Source organism: Apium graveolens, chromosome 5, assembly GCF_009905375.1.
Source record: "Apium graveolens cultivar Ventura chromosome 5, ASM990537v1, whole genome shotgun sequence".
Lineage (NCBI taxonomy): Eukaryota > Viridiplantae > Streptophyta > Magnoliopsida > Apiales > Apiaceae > Apium > Apium graveolens.
Genome location: NC_133651.1, coordinates 287937324 through 287950502, shown reverse-complemented (window position 1 = coordinate 287950502; position 13179 = coordinate 287937324).

Genomic DNA, 13179 nt, shown 5'->3' with positions numbered 1-13179 from the left:
AGATAAGAGTTAAGTGTCGGCACAGTTGAATTAAGCGAGTTCTAAGTCCATGACAACGTGGTATTAGAGCCAAAGGTTGCGAAGGGCGTAACTTTGAAGGAAGACATCATGGGAAGTGGAGGAGATGAAGTCACTGATGCTAGCAACGTCAATGACCGAGGAAGGGATGCTATTCCACGCAATGATATGGACAAAAAGTCTTGAGGCTCAAGTAAGTCTCGTCTTAACCTTGATCATCTTGCTGAAAAGTTTCTACTCTTGAAAAAACCATGAGTGAACTAATCCCACGCATTGAGCAAATGGCCAATAACTTTGAAACACTTGAGCATCATATGTTTGAGGAGGCGGAGGAGACAAGGTCAGATCTTGAAGGGATGAAGAATGATATCTTGGAGCTTCAAGATCAAGGTAAGGTCCATGAGGAACGCTTGAATGTCGTGGATATTAGAATGGAAGAGGCAATTAATGAGATCAAGGTTCAACTCTCAAGGATTGAGATCGGAATTCGTAATGGGGGCGTGGTGACTAAGGAGACACCAAGGATCGAGATCCCGAAGCCCAAGTCGTTCGAAGAAAAGAGGGATGCTAAGGAAGTTGAGAACTTCTTGTGGGATCTAAAGCAATACTTTGAGGGCATGGAAGTCTCGGATGAGCAAACCAAGGTACGTATGGCTACTTGTTATCTTTCGGATATTGCTACTTTGTGGTGGCGTAGGAAGCGGGCCGACATTGAGAAAGGCTTGTGCACCATCGACACGTTTGAGGATTTCAAGAAGGAGCTCAAACACCAATTTTATCCGGAGAATGTGGTGTACGGGGCCCGAAAGAAGCTAAGGGAACTACGCCATAGAGGCACCATTCGTGAATATGTGAGCGAATTCACAACCCTTATGCTACAAATCCCGAGCATGACAAGTGAAGATCTACTATTCTACTTCACGGATGGACTTCAAACATGGGCTAAGCAAGAGCTACAACGTCGGGATGTCAAGAATGTGGATGAAGCTATTATTGTAGCCGAGTCTTTGACGGAGTTTTAAAAGGGAGAACCATCCAAACCCAAATCCCACACTAAGCCTACTACTTTTGGAAAGAGTGGGGGAGATAAAGGCCCCAAAGATTACAAGGACAAACGGGAGGGGTACAAGCCGTTTGCCAAAAAGGAAGTTTATGAAGAGAAGAAGAAGAATTTTGTGCCAAAAGGGGGATGCTTCGTTTGTAAAGGTCCTCACACCATGAAGGATTGCCCGAAGCTTGGTTCCCTCTCAGCTATAATGGAGCAACAAGAAAAAACTACCGATCAAGAATCCGATGCGGGGCACATTGGATCGATTCGCTTGCTCAATGCCATAGAGGCCAAACCGGTGCCAAACCACAAGGAAGCAAGGGGTTTATGTATGTGGAGGCACTTGTGAACGGGAACAAGGCCCAAGCCATGGTAGACACGGGAGCGACTCATAACTTCATCACTTTGGAGGAGGCCAAGAGGGTTGGCTTGAAGATCTCTAATGGAAGTGGGTGGCTCAAGACCGTCAATGCTAAGGCCAAGCCTTTGGAAGGAGTAGCACATGGCGTCGAGTTGTAACTTGGCACTTGGAAAGGCAAGGTAGACTTCTCGGTGGCCCCTATGGATGACTACAAGGTCGTGTTGGGCATGGACTTCCTAAGGTACGTGAATGTTATCCCGATGCCTTATTATAACTTGATGTATATTATGAAAGACGGGGCTCCTTGCATGGTCCCAACAATCAAAAAGGTACCAAGAAGGTGAAGATATTGTCAGCCATGTAATTATCTAAGGGGTTCAAAAAGGGGGGAGAGACCTACTTGGCAGTAATCAGGAAAAATGATGAACTTGAAGAAGATGGAGCCGCCCTTCCAAACATAATCAAGGAAATTCTAGATAAAAATCAAGATGTGATGCAACCGGAGCTACCTAAGAAACTTCCACCAAGGAGGGAAGTGGATCACAAGATTGATCCTGAGCCGGGCGTTAAACCACCGGCTATCGCACCATATAGGATGGCGCCCCCAGAGTTGGAGGAACTTTGAAAGCAACTCACATCACTCTTGGATGCGGGGCAAATTAGGCCGTCCAAAGCACCTTATGGAGCACCGGTCTTATTTCAAAAGAAGGCGGATGGGTCGTTAAGGCTTTGTATTGACTACCGGACTCTCAACAAGGTAACTATTAAAAATAAGTTCCCTATTCCTTTGATTGCTGACTTATTTGATAGGTTGGGGAAGGCAAAGTACTTCACCAAGGTGGATCTAAGGTCGGGATACTATCAAGTAAGAATCACCGAGGGTGACGAGCCGAAGACCGCATGTATGACTCGCTATGGCGCCTATGAGTGGCTTGTGATGCCGTTTGGGCTAACTAATGCCCCAACCACATTTTGCACTCTTATGTGTTGGATTTATAAACGCAGCGGGGCGTGGAAAAACACTTTTACACACACAAAATCCAAATAAAAGCATATAAATCGTGAATAAAAATTCGAGGGATCGAATCTAACCTTTTAAAATTAATTCGGAGACAACGATTAGAGATCCTTAGCAGTTGCTCCTCAAGTGTGAAGCACTCCACCGGTATCCACCAAGAAAACGACTTTTAGGAGGAGGAGGAGGTGGAGAGAATTTGGTTTTCTGAAACTTTTGGGTTTCTTGGGTTAGAATAAAATAGGGTCTATAATAGTGTATTTATAGGCAAAATTTTCAGCTGAAATTTTCCCATAAATATTATTATTATTATCCCATTTATTATTCTCATTAATAATTAAAACACCTTTTAATTATTAATCCTTTTTCTAAACACTTTAGAAATAATTCTCTCTTTTGATTTAATTTCCAAAAATTAAATCCTTAATTAATAATATTAAGAACTTTTCTTAATTAATTTATAATCAATTAAATCTCATTTAATCAATTATTAAATTTGCCAATTAATTATTTATTTCACAAATAAATAATTATTAGCCATTATTAATTAATTCCTCCACCATAAAATCATTCTCTTTTTATGGTGTGACCCTGTAGGTTCAATATTAAGCCGGTAGTAGAAATAAATAATAATAAAATTACTATTTTATCATTATTTATATAAATTCTCTAATTTATTAAATATGATTAATTAATTAATCACATTTATTCTACATCGTGAGTGATGCTTCTCAACATATCGCGACTATCCGGATAATATGAATTCACTGCTTAGAATACCAAGAACCTGTCAGTGAATAGTTACCGTACAATAAACTCCTTCTACCCTACAATGTCCCGATTAAATACAAGGCATGGATCTCGTGTCAAGCCTATCTAATTCAATCACTTTGCTTACCATTTACTATGCGTAGTTCTATGCAAATTAGAAACTCCTTTCTAATTTCATTTACTCTGGCCAGAGATTCCTGAACTAGCATAAGTGGATCAGCCTTGAACATTCGCCTCATTCACTGGAAGGGGTAGATCCTTTATTGATCATACACTATCTTCGTGTACAAATTCCTATACCCAGAAGAGCCCTAATAATTGTCCCTGGAGACTAAGAACTAAACCAAAGCATAGTTCAGTGTACACAAGATGACTATGATGACCTCAAGTCTAAGGATACTTGTACAACTATCACTAAGCGAACAACTGCTGACACGTGAGTGAACTCCATCAGTTGTTCAGCTGGGCGAGTCATGTTCAGTGAACTTATTCCATAATAAGCACCTACACACTAGCTATAGTGTCACCACACAAATGTCTATGAGAACAGACATCCTTCATAATGAAGCAAGCATAGTATGTACCGATCTTTGCGGATTATTAATTACCAGTTAGTAATCCTATGATCAGGAACAATTTAAGTTCAGAGTTATCATCTTTTTAGGTCTCACTATTATGATCTCATCATAATCCATAAAAAGCTTTACTCTAAACTATGGTATATCTTATTTAAACACTTAAATAGATAAAGCCCGTAATAAAAACAAAACAAGTCTTTATTAATATCAATGAAATCAAAACAGATTACATAAAAGTTATTCCTAAATCCTAATACATGATTGGACTTAGGACATATTCCTTTCAATCTCCCACTTGTACTAAAGCCAATCACTCTGGTATCTAATACCCATCTCATCTTTATGACGATCAAAGTGACTTTCAAAAAGTAGCTTTATGAGTGGGTCTGCTATGTTGTTATGTGTGTCATCTCTAATTCAATACAATACAAGAAATATTATCGCGCTCCCACTAACCCTTTTGTAGACGCATGGTTCATCCACGTTTTTGATAAAATCAAACTCTTTGATTGTCTCATCAAAACGGATGTTCCATCTACGAGAAGCTTGCTTTAAACCACATTAATCGCAAGCAAAATCCGAACTGATTTTAACAGGGCTACATGTAAAAAGTTTCATCAAAGTCAATCCATTGCCTTTGTTTGAATCCTTTTCCCAAAAGCCTGGCCTTATAGGTCTCCACCTGGCCATCTGCTATAATCTATCTTTTGTATACCGTATACATAGATTCCATTCTGGATTTCATGGCACTATGCCATTTCTCTGAGTCAACACTACTCATAGCCTCATTATAGGTCACAGGGTCGTCATCATCAAATGATTGACAACTCATTGTCATTCTCAATGACAAGGCCATATTACCTCTCAGGTTGGCGAGAAACTCTCCCTGATCTATGAATGGGCTGTTCCACAAAAGGTTGTTTAGTCAGAACAGGTGTTTCCACTTGATCCGTAGTAGTTTGTGCTTCTTGAACTTCATCAAGTTCAATTTTGCTCCCACTGTTTCCTTCAAGGATAAACTCCTTTTCCAAGAAGGTAACATGTCTGGAGACAAACACCCGATGATCGGTGCAAAAGTAATACCCTAAAGTCTCTTTAGGATATCCCACAAAACTACATTTTACGGATCAATATTCCAGCTTATCTGGGTCAACTTACTTGACATAAGTTGGACATCCCCAAATCTTAACGTGTTTAAGACTCGGTTTCCTTTCTTTCCATATCTCATACGGAGTTTGAGGAACAGATTTGGAAAGCACCTTATTCAGTAAATATGCTGAGGTTTCCAATGCATAACCCCATAGGAATACTGGAAGATTTGCATAGCTCATCATGGATCGAACTATGTCTAACAAAGTTCGATTTCTCCTTTCAGACACCAATCTGGAGGAGTCCACTGGGAGACTATACCATTTACTTTGAGATAATCTAGAAACTCTCCGTTCAAGTATTCACCACCTCGATCTAATCGAAGAGTTATAATACTATGTTTGGTTGTTTCTCCACTTCATACTTATATTCTTTGAACTTTTCAAAGGCCTCAGACTTGTGTTTCATCAAACACATATCTGAATCCAGATCTATCATTTATGAAAGTAATGAAGTATGAAAATCCACCCATGGCTTGCTTAGACATTGGTCCACATACATCTGTGTGTACCATTCCTAGCAAATTTGCAGCCCTCTCTCCATGTCCACTAAATGGAGACTGCAGTGCCACTATAAAGTGAGATTTTCATCATCCCTTTTCTTTTATTAGTTTGTTCAATCTGAAGTAAATTATGTCACATATATACAGACCATTATTTAAAGCACCACGTCCATAAAGAATATTATCTCAAAGAATAGAACATTCATTATTCTCAATAATAAATGAAAAATCCACCCAAGTCTAACATGGGAATAATATTCCTCACAATCGAGGGAACTAAATAACAATTATTTCAAACAATAGTCTTGCCCGTAGGCCTATGTAAATGAAATGATTCTACATCTTCAGCAGCAACTCTTGCTCCATTTCCATCAGTAGAATCACCTCCTCTTCCTCAAGAGTCCTACTTCTCCTTGGTCCCTGCAACAAATTGCAGATTTGAGAACCACAGGCGGTATCTAATACCCAAGTAGAAATTTGATTTAATGACATATTCATTTCTATCATGAACATACCTGAATCAGAAGCGGTAGTCTCACTACCCTTCTTCTTCAATTCTGCAAGGTAAACCTTGCAGTTCCTCTTCCAGTGCCCCACCTTGTTATAGTGAAAGCAAACAACTTTGCTCTCGGGGTCTTCAGCTTTTGGTGGAACCGGCGTTTTCTCACCTACTTTCTTCTTCTTGGAAGAGTTCCTCTTCCTTTTCTTAGGATTGGAACCTTCACCAATTAGAAGAACAGAACTCTTCTTAGGGGGAAAATTCGATTCCGCAGTCTTCAACATGTTGTGGAGTTCAGGCAGGCTGACATCCAACTTATTCATGTGAAAGTTCACAACAAACTGCGAGAACGAACTCGGAAGCGATTGCAAGACCAAGTCTTGGCTCAGCTCCCCATCCATGGCAAAACCAAGTTGTCCAAGACGTTCAATCAAACTGATCATCTTAAGTACATGGTCATTCACAGATGATCCCTCAGACATCCTACAACCGAACAGCTCCTTCGATATCTCATATCGAGCTGTTCTCCCTGCCACATCATACAACTCTTGTAGATGCATGAGGATAGTGTGAGCATCCATATGCTCATGTTGCTTCTGTAGCTCAATGTTCATGGAAGCTAGCATGATGCATTGAGCAACATTTGCATCATCTATCCACTTACGATACACAACATGTTCATCATTATGCGCATCACTAGCAGGTTCAGTAGGCTTAGGTGAGTCAATCACGTATTCCAGCTTCTCAATCCTGAGAACAATTCTCAAGTTTCGAAGCCAGTCAGCATAATTAGGACCAGTCAATTTGTGAGCATCTAGTATGCTCCTGAGTGATAGTGCAGAAGACATAACGTACAAAGTAAATCTGTAAATGATAAACACATAACAACACTTAGCAAATATTCGATTTCATTTCAAAACACTATATGAATCGGGTCTTTATTCATAAGTGGCTCCCACTAGTTTATCTAATTTATTCAACCCTCTACGTGAAAAATTAAGCATTCATAATGCTAGTGGGAATAGGGATCCTACATTCCATTACACAACCCCGGCTGTGGCACGAAACGCCATGTAATGTTCAATAGGCAGACAACTCTTGTCAATTACATCTTATGTTATTCCCTAATCAAACTTTAGCCTCTTGAATAATTGAGTCACGGCTGTGGCACGACAAACTCAATATTCTAAGTCAAGTCAAACCCAACATTTCGTACAAATGAATCAGCCCCCAAAGGCCCACGGCTGTGGCACGTAACGACCTTTAGATTCTTATTCAATGTACACATCTCTATGTAATAGACAAGTATTTCTTATTTCGAAATCAAAGCCCTCGGCTGTGGCACGAAACGACAATGATTCAAAAATAAGAACTACTTTCTATCATGTTGGAAGGCTATGACCGACACAAGCCCGTTGTGTCATTGGCCAATTACTACTTGATATTATTTAATTTTAGAGGGATTATATTACGTTACAATCATAATCATATTATAAAGAGATTCTTCCTTTTAAATTAAATATTTCAAATCAATAATCAATAATCAGACGATTCCCAGATCGGGTGGAGCATTGTCAAGAGGCGTCACTTAATAACCCTTTCTTACAGATAGAAATCTGTTGTTGACAGAATCATCCTTTCTCTCATATCGAAAATTCATATTCAATTACGTGTTTCACAAACACAAGAATCTCATGATGTATTCATAATATTATTATTAAGGTTATGAAACAATTTCACTATACTAGGTTGTCTAACAAACGCCTTATGTTTATTTAAGTTCACCTAAATCTATCATCGCATGATAAACTAAGCATATATCACATATATAAACATGAATAAACATCAAGGTAGGCATGTTACATCATCTAGCACATTCGTCTAAGCAATATACATCTCTATGTATCACATGAAGTATTTAAAAGCAATTTAAACAGTTAAAAACAGCTTAAAAACACTTCTGTTAGCTATAAACAGTTCGAACCAATTTCCTAAAATATCATATAATATACCATTAGAAGCGTCTCGAAAAGACGAATCCAACGGCACCAAAATCGCCCAATTCTGAGCTTCCACGCGCTCTCACGCGCCCCAAGAAGGTGCCCCACGCGCCGCCACGCGCACACGCGCTGTCAGGCGCGTGTCAGACCTCCCCCACGCGCGCCCACGCGCCTCACGCGCCCCTACCCCCTATGCTGACGTCAGCATGACGTCACCTGGCGCGTGTCTTCCACGCGCCGCGCGTGGCACGCCAGCGCGTGAGCCCCACGCGCGCGTGGTCGACGCGCGGTCCTTTGCCTGTTATCAGCAGTCGCCGTTTTCCTCGAATTCCGTGCTGTCAGTTCTCTCTTTCTGTGCCGCAGTACATCACATGTGCCTTGTCCCTTTTCTTTTAATCCGTGCAGAAAAAACACAGACAATACACAGATGTATATACAAATATATATATACTATATATACATATTTAATTACGAATTTAATTAAAACAACTTCAGAAATTCATAATAAAAAATCTATAGATCCTAAAATTATGAAAAAAATACCCAGACGATCTACAACACTTGTAGAACCCAGATCAACATTCAAAATTATTCTGAGAAACGATTTCTCATCAGACAAAATTAATCCATAAAATAACTTGTAAAAATCATAATTAATTCATACAAGCACATAAAATTCTGAAATTTTTACCACAGATCTATATGCATACAACCTATGCTCTGATACCATTGTAGGATTTTTAACACAGCGGGGCCGTGGAAAAACACTTTTACACACACAAAATCCAAATAAAAGCATATAAATCGTGAATAAAAATTCGAGGGATCGAATCTAACCTTTTAAAATTAATTCGGAGACAACCATCAGAGATCCTTAGCAGTTGCTCCTCAAGTGTGAAGCACTCCACCGGTATCCACCAAGAAAACGACTTTTAGGAGGAGGAGGAGGTGGAGAGAATTTGGTTTTCTGAAACTTTTGGGTTTCTTGGATTAGAATAAAATAGGGTCTATAATAGTGTATTTATAGACAAAATTTTCAGCTGAAATTTTCCTATAAATATTATTATTATTATCCCATTTATTATTCTCATTAATAATTAAAACACCTTTTAATTATTAATCCTTTTTCTAAACACTTTAGAAATAATTGTCTCTCTTGATTTAATTTCCAAAAATTAAATCCTTAATTAATAATATTAAGAACTTTTCTTAATTAATTTATAATCAAGTAAATCTCATTTAATCAATTATTAAATTTGCCAATTAATTATTTATTTCACAAATAAATAATTATTAGCCATTATTAATTAATTCCTCCACCATAAAATCATTCTCTTTTTATGGTGTGACCCTGTAGGTTCAATATTAAGCCGGTGGTAGAAATAAATAATAATAAAATTATTTTATCATTATTTATATAAATTCTCTAATTTATTAAATATGATTAATTAATTAATCACATTTATTCTACATCGTGAGTGATGCTTCTCAACATATCGCGACTATCCGGATAATATGAATTCACTGCTTAGAATACCAAGAACCTGTCAGTGAATAGTTACCGTACAATAAACTCCTTCTACCCTACAATGTCCCGATTAAATACAAGGCATGGATCTCGTGTCAAGCCTATCTAATTCAATCACTTTGCTTACCATTTACTATGCGTAGTTCTATGCAAATTAGAAACTCCTTTCTAATTTCATTTACTCTGGCCAGAGATTCCTGAACTAGCATAAGTGGATCAGCCTTGAACATTCGCCTCATTCACTGGAAGGGGTAGATCCTTTATTGATCATACACTATCTTCGTGTACAAATTCCTATACCCAGAAGAGCCCTAATAATTGTCCCTGGAGACTAAGAACTAAACCAAAGCATAGTTCAGTGTACACAAGATGACTATGATGACCTCAAGTCTAAGGATACTTGTACAACTATCACTAAGCGAACAACTGCTGACACGTGAGTGAACTCCATCAGTTGTTCAGCTGGGCGAGTCATATTCAGTGAACTTATTCCATAATAAGCACCTACACACTAGCTATAGTGTCACCACACAAATGTCTATGAGAACAGACATCCTTCATAATGAAGCAAGCATAGTATGTACCGATCTTTGCGGATTATTAATTACCAGTTAGTAATCCTATGATCAGGAACAATTTAAGTTCAGAGTTATCATCTTTTTAGGTCTCACTATTATGATCTCATCATAATCCATAAAAAGCTTTACTCTAAACTATGGTATATCTTATTTAAACACTTAAATAGATAAAGCCCGTAATAAAAACAAAACAAGTCTTTATTAATATCAATGAAATCAAAATAGATTACATAAAAGTTATTCCTAAATCCTAATACATGATTGGACTTAGGACATATTCCTTTCATTATGAACGAGATCTTCCACCCTTACCTTGATAAGTTTGTGGTAGTATATCTTGATGATATCGTGGTCTATAACGATACGTTGGAGGATCATGCTAAGCACTTGAGGATGGTGTTCAAGCTCTTGAGAGAGAATGAGCTTTACATCAAGAAGGAGAAGTGCTCGTTTGCCAAGAACGAGGTGGAGTTTTTGGGATATGTTATTAAAGATGGAACTCTAGGGATGGATGGGAAGAAGATAAAATCTATCAAGAAATGAGAGTCGCCATCCAAGGTCCCCGAGGTACGATCTTTCCTTGGCTTAGTTAATTATTATCGAAGATTTATCAACGGGTATTCCTCTAGAGCCGCACCTCTCACGGACCTTCTGAAGAAGAAAAAAACTTGGAAATGGTCCAAAACTTGCCAAGATAGCTTTGAGGATCTTAAGAAAGCAATCACGGAGGAACCGGTTCTCACTCTTCCGAATTGTTCTAAGGAGTTCGAGGTGCACACCGATGCTTCAGACTTTGCTGTTGGAGGGGTACTTATGCAGGAGGGACATCCTATTGCCTTTGAGAGTCGCAAGCTTAATGATACTGAGCGGCGCTATACGGTGCAAGAAAAGGAGATGAGGGCAATTGTTCATTGCTTGCGCACTTGGCGACACTACTTGTTGGGCTCCCACTTCTCCATCAAGATAGATAATGTGGCCACTAGCTATTTTCAGTCACAACGAAAGCTTACTCCTAAATAAGCTAGGTGGCAAGACTTCTTGGCGGAGTTTGAATTTACTATGAAATACAAGCCAGGCAAGGCGAATCTTGTGGCCGATGCCCTTCGGAAGGCGGAATTTGCAGCTATTACCCAAGCCACGGGGGATTGAAGAATATCAAGGAGGGATTGTCTCAAGACCCCGTGGCCTCCCAACTCATGACCATGGCGATGGAAGTCAAGACAAAAAGGTTTTGGGTAGACAACGGTCTTCTTTACACAAAAGGAGGGAGAGTTTACGTTCTTAGATAGGGAAGTTTAAGGAAGATCTTATTAAAGGAATGCCATGACACCAAATGGGCGGGCCATCCGGGACAACAAAGGACTTATGCACTTCTAGAGGCGAACTACTTTTGGCCCCAAATGAAGGATGATGTAGAGGCCTATGTGAAGACTTGTCTTGTGTGCCAACAAGACAAGGTGGATAATAAGCAACCGGCGGGTCCACTCGAGCCACTCCCTATTCCTACTCGACCATGGGAGAGTGTCTCACTTGATTTCATCTCGGCCTTACCCAAGTCCGAGGGTTTTGGCTCTATCATGGTGGTGGTGGACATATTTTCTAAATATGGGACGTTCATAGCCGCCATCACCGATTGCACTGCTGAGGAGGCGGTACGGTTGTTCTTCAAGAATGTGGTTAAGTTTTGGGGGCTCCCCAAAACCATCATAAGTGATCGAGACCCATGCTTCACGAGGAAGTTATGAAGAGAATTGTTTAACTACTTGGGGTCCGAACTACACTTCTCTACTAGCTTTCACCCCCAAACCGATGGGCAAACTGAGAGGGTGAATGCTTTACTTGAGTGCTACTTGAGACACTTTGTGGGGGATAACCAAAGGGATTGGGCAAAGTTGTTGGACGTGGCCCAATTCTCTTAGAACTTACAAAGGAGCGAGGCAACAAACAAGAGCCCCTTTGAGCTCACAACGGGCCAACAACCCCTAAGCCCTCATTCTGTTGCACACCAACAAAGTGGACAAAGTCTGGGAGCCTTGCACATGGCTAAGTCTTGGGAGGAGCAAGCGGATATGGCGAGAGCATACTTAAGCAAGGCGACCAAGAAGATGAAGAAATTGATGGATGTTAGGCGACGACCAATGGAGTACCATGTGGGCGACAAGGTAATGGTCAAGCTTCTTTCCCAACAATTTAAGGTCTTTCGAAAGGTGCATAAAGGGCTCATTCGCAAGTATGAAGGACCATGTGAGGTAGTTGGCAAAGTTGGAAAGGTGTCATATAAGGTGCAACTACCTCCCAACATGAAGATTCATCCGGTCTTTCACGTGAGCATGCTAAAGCCTTTCCATGAGGATGTGGAAGACCCCTTAAGGAATGACTCATCTCGCGCACCTCCATTAATGACAAAGTCGTTTGAGCGAGAAGTAGACGAGGTGCTGGCCGATCAAATCATTCGGCGTTGAGGCATACCACCAAGTACCCAATACTTGGTTAAGTGGAAAGGACTACCCACAAGTGAGGCTACATGGGAGAATGAACAAGACTTGTGGCAGTTCAAGAGGCGGATTCTCGATTATCACACGTCGACGAGGGCGTCTCTGAATTAAGTGGGGGAGAGTGTTACGTACCGCTTAATTTTGACCCGTCCATGCCATTTTTCGTTGCGGAACTTTCTAGAGTAATCTAGAATATTATGGTAATCTCTTGTAAATAAAATAAAGATCTAGAATCATGTGAAATGTACTTAGAAAATATCTTAGATAGATATTTTAGATGGAAAATCCTAGAACCTTCTTTAGTAGAGGAATAATGTAAAAGGTTCTAGAATGTCCGCAAGGGTTGGCTCAACTGGTTAAAGAGGGGATAACCATCCTCTTGGTCACAGGTTCGAATCCCACGGGAGGAGAATTTATGATTATGCCTCTTGAGTCAGAGCATGTCGCTTAAATGCGGTTAACCTTGGTTCACGTGATTTGCAGGCTATTACGTGAGCCCGTAGGGTTTACCCAGTGCGCACCCGAAGGGTAGCGGCTGCGGGTTAACTACGATAAAAAAAAAGGTTTTAGAATCCTCCTTAGAGTAGTATGTATAGAGGAGGTCCCCTCATTTGGAGGATCATCCAAGAAGTTGTAC